Source organism: Eulemur rufifrons, chromosome 29 (genome assembly GCF_041146395.1).
Source record: "Eulemur rufifrons isolate Redbay chromosome 29, OSU_ERuf_1, whole genome shotgun sequence".
In the NCBI taxonomy this organism is placed as follows: Eukaryota; Metazoa; Chordata; class Mammalia; order Primates; family Lemuridae; genus Eulemur; species Eulemur rufifrons.
Window position 1 is genome coordinate 37,447,371 of NC_091011.1, and position 9,831 is coordinate 37,457,201.

The window sequence follows — 9,831 nt, forward strand, 5'->3', positions numbered from 1 at the left end:
GGTGCATAAATATTTAGAATTGTTATGTCTTTTTTGTTGAATTGTACTCTTCACCATTATATAGTGACCATCTTTGTCTTTCATTACCTTTGTTGATTTGAAGGCTAAGTTATCTGAAATCAGAACTGCTATTCCAGCTTTCCTTTGGCTTCCATTTGCATGAAATATTGTTTTCTATTCCTTCACCTTGAGTTTGAATGTGTTCTTGTGGGTTAGATGTGTTTCATGAAGACAGCAGATACTTGGCTTATGTATATTTTCCCATTCATCCAGCCTATGTCTCTCAGTGAGCAGTTTAAGCCATTCACATTTATTAAAAGAATTGATAAGTGGGGAAGATTTCTATTCATCTTGTTGAGTTGAACTTTGTTGCTTTGTTTTCTTGCTTGAGCCATTGTGGTATCTGGCCTTTGACCTTTAGTTTTTGGATGATTTTACACTGGTGAGTGTTTATTGTGCTGGTCCATGTGTAACGCTGTTCTGAGTACTTCCTGGAGGACAGGTTTTGTCTTGATGAAGCTGTTTTTTTAAAAACAACAAAACTATAGAATCCCAAATTCTGTCTGTCATATAGTATTAGAATTTCCAGAATCATGGCCTAGGCCTCAGTGTTAGCCCCACCTGGCTGAAGGGAGGCAATCTTTAGTACCCATCTCCCAGCCACAACCCCAATCTCCATCAATCTTAACTGATTCTAGGAGAGAGACAATTTTTATCTTCTCAGCTTATTTAAAGGACTATGAGAGTCAATCTTGGAAACAATCCTTTAGGCCATCTTTGACTCAACTGTCACACACAAAAATCACTTACAGGAATTCAGGAATCACTAACAGACCTCCAAATACAGACTTAAAAATTTTATCGGGTGCTCACTTTGGTAGCACATATACTAAAAATTGGAATGATACAGAGAAGATTAGCATGGCCAAATAAATAATAAAAAAAAACTTTATTGGAAATTCTGCCTTGTTGACAGAATTGATGCACACAGTGTCAAAGCAATTTCACTCAACATAAATGTGTCCACATGGCATGAAAAGAAATGTATGAGAATGTTCATACAAGCATCATCATAGTAGCCCCAAACTGTAAATGATGTGTTTATTATGTCGCATAGGTAAATATTAACAAATCATGGCATATTGATATTTATACAAGAAATTCAGTATGATAATGAAATACTATATATCTATAGACAACAAAATGGATGGATTTTACAAACATAACTTTGAGGGAAATAAGCCAGATATAAAGGATATATAACATATGATTTCATTTTATATAAAGTTAAAAACTAGCAAAATCATCTAATAATGTTAAGAATCAAGACAGTGCTGACTTTGGGGTAGGAAAGGATAGTGATTGGTAGGGGGCCTCGGGCAACCTTCTGGTGTGTTTGTTGATGCTTTCTATCTTTTATTTAGTAGTGGTTACATGGATGTGCTCACTTTATGATAATTCATTTAACTCTATGCTTAATGATACGTGTTAGTTAACTAAACACAAAATAAAAAACAGTCACACTAAATTAGTCAAGTAATAAACATGAGTTACTTACTAAGGGATCTAACTATGTAACGGTCTTTATATTATATTTTTAAAACAAATTTTAGTTCAGGTTAAAATACACCAATTGATAATCAGTTCAGATGTTATGTTATAATTCAGATTATTTCTAGATATTTACCTAGAGTTATAGAGTTCTATATGGGATAAAATAATAGTTCAACAGAAAAATGTACCAATCACTATGATCCAGTTAGCCATGCCTGAGTTGATTGCTGTCTACTTGGGAGTATCTTGTCTACTTACAGGCCGAGAATCTTCTTGTATTAATAAAATGAAAACCTATCATATAATAAGGATTATGGGCCTTTGTTTTTTCATGATCATTACAATAAGTAAATAATAGTTTTATCATTGGCATCAATTATTTTTATATAAACAACTACATATCACCCTTACTTACCTTCTCCTGTCATTTTATTCTCAGTCCTACTAACCTCTGTAAAGTCTAAAAGATCGACAAAGGTCTGTTTGAAAAATTTGACATAACCCATTATTTTGAAAAATATATGCTAAAGTTTATGCAACTCTCATGAATTAAACAGATTTACAAAAAGTCTTTTGATATAGCATTTAATTTGAGAAAAAAGTAAATGTGGAATTATGTTCAATAACCTATTTTAAATAATAGATGCTTTTTTTTTTTGATAAAGCTGTACCTTGAAGTGGAATTCCAATAATTATATAACTAATGTTTACAGTTAAGTTATCATGATAAAGCCCTCTTCTGAGGGACAATTTCTGGAGCATTGCTGGTCAAACCATACGGTTGAACATCTCATGTATCCCCCTGAGAATTTAGAACCTTATTCTGGTATTATTTATCATCGGTTAACTGCTTTTCCCATAGTTAGCAATGAATCATGTCAAATTTTCATTAGATTCTGGTAGATTAGATTCAGAGACTATTATACAATTCAGCTATTTTTAGATTTTTTTTTTTTAATTTGGAATTTAGGGCAAAAATTACTGACTGAGTATTTTATCTGAGCTACAATTTGGACAAAAATTTAGATTTTAAAAACTTACCTTCTTATTACTTACAATATTTGAAAATATCAGATTTCCTATCCTCATGTCATCTGTTCTTTGCAGCTTCATGTCTTGAAGAATGAGCCATACTCTGGGATAGACTCAAAGGTGGTAACAATGGGGTATACTTGACATAGTACTACTGATAGGGATTGGTCTCAACATTGTTACTTATACAACAGGTAGTTCATTTCATCAGTTTTCTTACCAGCAGAAAGTAGAAATAAAATAAGACAAAGGTAAGCTCTTTTCTAGGGGAAAGTATGAAGTGCTATCTGACTCATACGTGTTCCACTGCTTTGAAATTCCTTTAATGATGAATTATGGCTGTGCTAGCTAAGTAGTGGAAGTTGATTCCAAGGCTGAGGGAAAAAAGCTTTTCATCTCTATCCCTGTTTGTTTTATTGTTATTATTATGTTTCAGATACCTCTCTGGGATACTGGAACAATACTGAGCACCTTTCCCTAATTGTCTTTCAGCTCAACACTGGGCACATTCAACACTAACAATGGCATAGGGGTGAGCATGAAAAAAATCTGGTTGTCCTTGATGTTAAGTCTATGATAGCCTCTGATACTGATGCTAACATTTTTGATGATTTTATCTCCTTTGCAGATCTCCATTTCTTTAGTTCTTCAGTTCTTCAGGTGGTAGAACAAAGAGACATCCTTGCTTTATTTCTTTTTATATTCTTTTTTTTATTATCATCTGCTTCTCAGTGCAGAGGCACTAATTTTTATTTTATTTTATTTTTATTTTTTTATTTCAGCTTATTATGTGGGTACAAAAGTTCAGGTTATATATATTGCCCATGCCCCTCCCCTATCCCCCCCGAGTCTGAGCTTCAAGGATATCCATTCCCCAGACAGTGCGGAAGAACTACGAAACACTGAGGAAGGAAATCGCAGAGCATGTAAATAGGTGGAAAACCATACCATGCTTGTGGATCGGAAGAATCAACATTGTTAAAATGTCTATACTGCCCAAAGTGATCTACAGATTCAATGCAATCCCTATTAAAGTATTAACATCATTTTTCACAGATATAAAAAAAATAATTTTACGCTTTGTATGGAACCAGAGAAGACCTCGCTTTATTTCTTAGTGGCTCAACCTCTTAGATTTTTACACTACTCAACTTTAAAATGAGGATTATAACATCAACTTCATAGGATAATTACATGAATTATATGTAGTACAAGATAAATTACCTAATATTAATAAAATAATTGGCAAATTATAGGCACTTGATAAATGGTTAGAACTTTTGAGGGTGGGAGGAGGCATAGGAGAGAGGAAGAAAGAGAGGAACGGGATGTAGGAATAGTAACAGAAAAGAAGTATTATTCCAGGAGTTCAAAGTTTGTCTTTTTAACCAAGTAGATTTTTAAGGAGAATTTCTTTGTGCTTGCTACCATGTTAAAATACCCAGAACATAATATTTAAAATAGATACACAACTGCTTCTTGTTACATGTCATAAAATTATTTCCTAAGATGATTTAATATGTCTCTCAAAATCTATTTAGGATTTTAGGCTCTCTTTTAACCTAACAGGAAAATGATATGATGAAATTGTTACATTGGTAGAGGCAATCCAGGTAAGTGGTGAGAAGAACTTAATAAAACAGTATTTTATTATGGTAAAACTAAATTCTTTTGGCAAAAACTACAGGCATTAAAAGACGGGAAAGAGAGAAGAAAAAGAAGGAGAAGTAAAAATGAAAAGCAGTAGGGTTGAAGGGGGCATCCCAGCTTTCATAACAGAAAGGAATTCTGAAAATCTTGATTTTTGTTCATTCTTTTCACAAGCTAGCTCTTTTCTGTTGATAAGCCAAGTGCATTAATTCTTTTTGATTTCCATATAAACCTTGATGAAAAATTATTTTATTGATAAGCCAGGAAGATTTGTCTGAATATACATTGGCTCTCTTAAGACTCTTTACTTAAATTATTACTTACTATGTCTTGATGTCTCTGAATTTTATTCAGCTTTAGCTTTCTAATAAAGTTGCCATGAAAACTCACCATATCTATTGCTACCCCTCTGGTTTCAGTCTTTATTTCACATGTGAAAAATTCACTCAGATTTATGATTCTATTTTATTTTTAGATCAAAAGTTTGGTGAGAAAACATGAACTTCACAAACACACATGCTAAGTAGATTCAACTCCACTGTTTCTTAATATTTGCTTTTACTCCATTGATTTATATAAGATTAATTTGATGTAAAAGCATAGTCTCAAATAGTGTTCTTAAAAATCGCTAGGTGTTATGTCTTTCTACTTTTGAAACTGAAACAATGTTTAAATGTTTTAAAAATAAAGAACAAAGAGAATAGAGTTTTTTAGTAGTTAAAGTGAGCTTGGATTTACATGTTTCATATCTTCTTGCATAAAGGCAGCATAAAGCTACATATACAGATCCGATCTTTAAATAGCAGAATGTTAATGAAACAGGAGTTCTCCTTATTTATATTACAAAATACATTTTAAATAAAGATATATATCAGAATTTTAGCCAAGAATTCACAGATAAAATAACAACTAGGTAAAGCAAAAATGGATAAATGTTATTACCTAGCAGATTAAAAAGATGTAAATGTATAAAATATAGCTATTTTGACTTAGTGGTGAATTTCTTTTAGTTTGTATTCTACTTTAAATATTGTTCTATGTAGTATGATTCACCATGTCTGTGAAATATTTAAAAAATGAACATGTTTAAAATATGTTACTAGTATACTACAAATTGTTTTATATATAATATTTTATCCTAGATTTCTTACTAAATTATAATAAACTTTTTGGAAAGTAAGGTGTGAGATCATTCAACATTGTGTTATTCCACCAAATATTTTGTGTCGAGTATCCAATATATGATTTTGCCAAAATTAAGTATGATTCTCCTGTAGAGATGCTTATCCGTTTTAAAAATAAAAACAAGGCGTGATCGGGGAACTCAATAATCTTTTTTTTTAACTTTGTTCAATTATATGGCCATCTTGCTCCAACTCCTCCTAACCTTATTAAATTATGATGAAAAAAACAAAAAGATGTGGAAAAAACATACAGTATTTTTATTCTTACGCTGTCACTTTGAACTGTGAGAACTTGAACCCAGGGTCTTTCCTTTCTAAAATGGCATTAAAAATATCAAACTTGCAGGGTTGTTCTGCAAAGTAAAAGAGGTTATCATAAAAATAACTAAATGAGTAGATGTTGAAATGATGGTTCCTTTTTGGAGAATTCCTCAATATTGGCTTTTTATATACTTGTTCCTAAAATCCTGGTACAAACCCCTGCACCCCAAGTAGATCCCAGCTTGCGTGTGGATTATGACAGCATTTGATACCATTGGGCTAACTGCTGTTAAAGCAGGTATGAGTGTGATTCTAATAGAGCTGGACAGAGGTAAAAAAAGAGAGTGAATTAGCCTTAGAGTGAATATAAGGATAAAGACCCTGATAAAGAGGACACTAAAAGCTAGCATTTTTCATATGCATTATAAGCAACTGAAATAAATATTAGAGTTTTATTTGGCACATTTTTGGCACCATTTCTCCATACACTATCTCTAATGGGTACGGGGCATGGCCCTATTAGAATACCACATGATGTTTTCATAGCACTGGGATGGAACTCAAGTAGGATTTGAGTGTGAGTGAAAGGGATGTTGTCAGCCAAAAAAAAAAAAAAAAAAGAAAGAAAGAAAAATTTATTTTCTGTGCATTCATTAAGGAGTTAAAAATAGATCAACATTTACCTTTAAAATTCACATTTAAATATTTTTTTGGTTTCTTTCATATTCCCTGTTTGATATAATATCATTTAAAATGACATCACTACTTTTGATCATGATAATACACAATGCTAAGCAAACTAGATAAAATTCTAATATGCTATAGCTAATATGTTTTAAATTGTATTATTTTAATATAATTAGTTATATTTACTTCTGGTAATATGAGATAAATGAAGAGTTTTCACAGTATCATTAACTAACATTACTTGATTAACAATAATTTTTGTTAGTCTGAGTTGAGTATCATTTAGGATTTAATATGTGCACAGTTTTTATTGCTTATTAAATGTCTGCTTTGCACTGTTTTATCAAGATCTTGATGTTTAATACTCTATTAAAGAAACACTAGGTTATGTTAATATCTTTAGGGACATCCTCAGAATTGTAATATTGATTGAAAATTTAACAAACATTTATTCATTTACTCTGGAGTATAAAGTGATAAGAAAAAGAATCATAATCAAATCTCAAACTTTAAATCTTTTACATAGTAATTTTACTTTAATTTTTGACCCTTTATAGTCTTACTTAAGTTCTTCCATTGACAAATAAAAATTACATATATTTATAGTGCATAATATGATGTTCTGAAATATGTTATGTAATAACTTGTTGAGGAAGGAAATCTGAAGGAAGAGAAAAGAAGGGGAAATAGGAAGGAAGATATGGTGTACTTTGGTGTTCCAAAGCAGTCTACAGTCAGATGCAGCCTGGGAGTAGAGGGGAAACAAGCTCACATCTCTGGTACTGATTTAATCTAATTCTCCTTTCTATTACATTTGAGTACATGTTTGAGTCAAGAAAGTTCGACCCAGAATTTATTATAACTGCAAAATATCTTCAATAAATGATTTTCAATGTTGCAAATGTGGCTTTGGAAATACAGATAGGAACCCTCAACTCAGTGGAAATATGTCTTTGTATATTACTAAAATGCTTAAAACTTTGATTATTAAAGCTTTCATTTTGACCTAGGACTGAGACATACAATTGAATATTCTATTATAATATTCTCTGCATCAGTGTTTGTAGATGCTTAATTTTATTTAAAAAAACATCATGACAATGCAAAGTGGCAGGTAAAAAAAAAATCTAGTGGAATAATTTGGTACATAAATGGTCAATGAATGCTTCAAAGTGAAAAATGTACAATTATAGTATTAGAAGTTGAAATTTCCCAGCAACAATCTTTTGTACTCCTAAAATATTTCATACTATTCTAGTAGTCTGATCAATGAAAATATATTCCTATATATTGCCAATATATAAAGACTATTTTTTTGCATTTGTGTGAATATATGTGTTTCCATCAGTTTCAACATACAGGATATCTGTCAGGTGTGGAATGTGATTTTAAGCTATTTATGAGCTAGTAAGTTAGCCTATAATTGTTTTTGTATGGTGACAAAGGCAGGAAACTTTTGGCTAAGAGATAAAAGATTTTATTTTTTATGGTACAGTGGTTGACATGAACATCAGCATAGTTGCTTTGATTCCTCTTGCCCATAAGTTCCACGTGAGTGACATGGATGGCCCAAATGAATGCTATATGCATAATAGACTTCTGACACAGCTCAGGGATGCTACGCTTGGGGAATTTATCCCTATTATTACTCTGTAAGTAATCATGCTCTTTGCTGGGAGGAGATGGGTGGTGGGAGGAGACAGTCACATATTTTTTCAAGGTTACCAGCGGCATACATAGCTTCAAGAGAGGCCCAGGTAAAAGAGCAGCCATCCAACTTCTACCAGTTCACAAGAGCCAACTGTGCACATCTTGTCCCAAATCCACGTTCAATGAAGTTACCTCAGTGGCTTGAAGTTAGCCATGGTGAGAATACTTACACCAGAGAAACAATAACATCAAATAACACAGCTTTTTTTTATTTTTAGTTTTCATTCCAGCGAATTGGTTGTTTAAAATTTATGTGCATACCACTTTACCACTATATTTATTCTGATTTTTACGATAGTAGTTTAATGGAGCATGTACTATGCATAATACCAATTCTAACCAATTTTCAAAAGATTTGTGTGTTTTGTGTGGATGGGAGAGAGAGAGAAAATAAAGGATGAGAAGTTCCAGTTACACAGCTTAACAACTGACACAAAACGTCACATCTCACTGGGGCTCCAGGAATATTCTATAGGCTGACCAAAGGCTTTGAAATTGAATGGAACAGTTACTTAGAAAGCAAAAAACAGTTATGAAAGTAGAGCAAACAACAATGTTATTTTTAAAACATATATTATAAAATTAAAATCTACAAAGACCAAAATAAAAAAAAAAGAGAGAGAGAAAACTGACAACTCTGTAGGCTTTGTGGTTTAATACAGTCACTAAAACCCAGCATATCCCTAAGGCTCCATAAACCTTGGGGACTCTTTTGGAAGAGTCCCTAATAATAGAAATTGGCTTAAAAAATCACATTATTCCTATGCTAAAGGATATAGCTTCAATAAAAATGTTAAGCAAAAATTTTTGTCAACAGTATCCTCCAAATTATGATAAGAATGAGTTATAAATCAACAATATATTCTGAAGAGCTAAGAAGATTATCAAAATTTTATTTTCTTTTCATTACTCCCAACAATCTATACTTGGGTAACCCATTTCGACTCTGTACCCAAATCTTTAGAACCTATGCTTTACTGACTATACCCCATCTTAACCATTCACATTACTTCAGTGGATGTGTCCGCTGGACTATCCGAAAATGACTGTTCCACTGTCTTCGGACCATGCATCAGAATACACCACATCAAAGTGAGCTTTATTTCTTGGGTTGATCACATTGCTGGCAGTTTCAACTCAAGAAAGAAATTTTGTTGAAAAATCTTTTACTTTATAAAGAAAAATGTGGTTTAGCAGTACATGGCATTAGTAACAAAATTGTACTAGAAACTCAGCTCTCCTAATACAAAACCAGCCTTCTTTCCTTTCAATGCATTTCTTTGAAGGCCAACTTGGATTTCTTAGGTCCTGGGGCTGTTAGCCTGTGGACAGCAGCTTACTGGTTTTTATTCTTAAAATCAATATTATCTCAAACCATGAATAGTTTAAGAAAATAAATTTCCAAGCTTGACCTGATTCACTTTCTTGAAAGACTTTGAATTTTCATACATTTCTACAATGAGTCACTAAGGGTAAGAAAACTGAAACCTATTGGTCATAGTTTTGGACCAAGAGGAAGCCCTAAGCAAATCTCAATTCTTTAGGCTGCATTAGTAAGTGTAAACAGGATGTTTCAGCACAGAAAGCATAAAACTGCCTGCTATACGCAAGGCTTATCTTTAATGATGTTTAAAAAGGAGCTAAACATCTCCATGGGAATTCTTAAAACATTTATCTTGTAGGCAGTTATTTAGCTTCACAAGTCTTTGTTGTTTAAAAAGCTGGAGAAAATAGGTCGGCTAATGTTATATTA

At 32.3% G+C, this 9,831-nt stretch overlaps 1 pseudogene; it reads left to right on the forward strand.

The window, feature by feature from the left end:
* Positions 1-865: 865 nt before the first annotated feature.
* On the forward strand, positions 866-954 carry LOC138377700 (U6 spliceosomal RNA; annotated as a pseudogene).
* Positions 955-9,831: the final 8,877 nt, after the last annotated feature.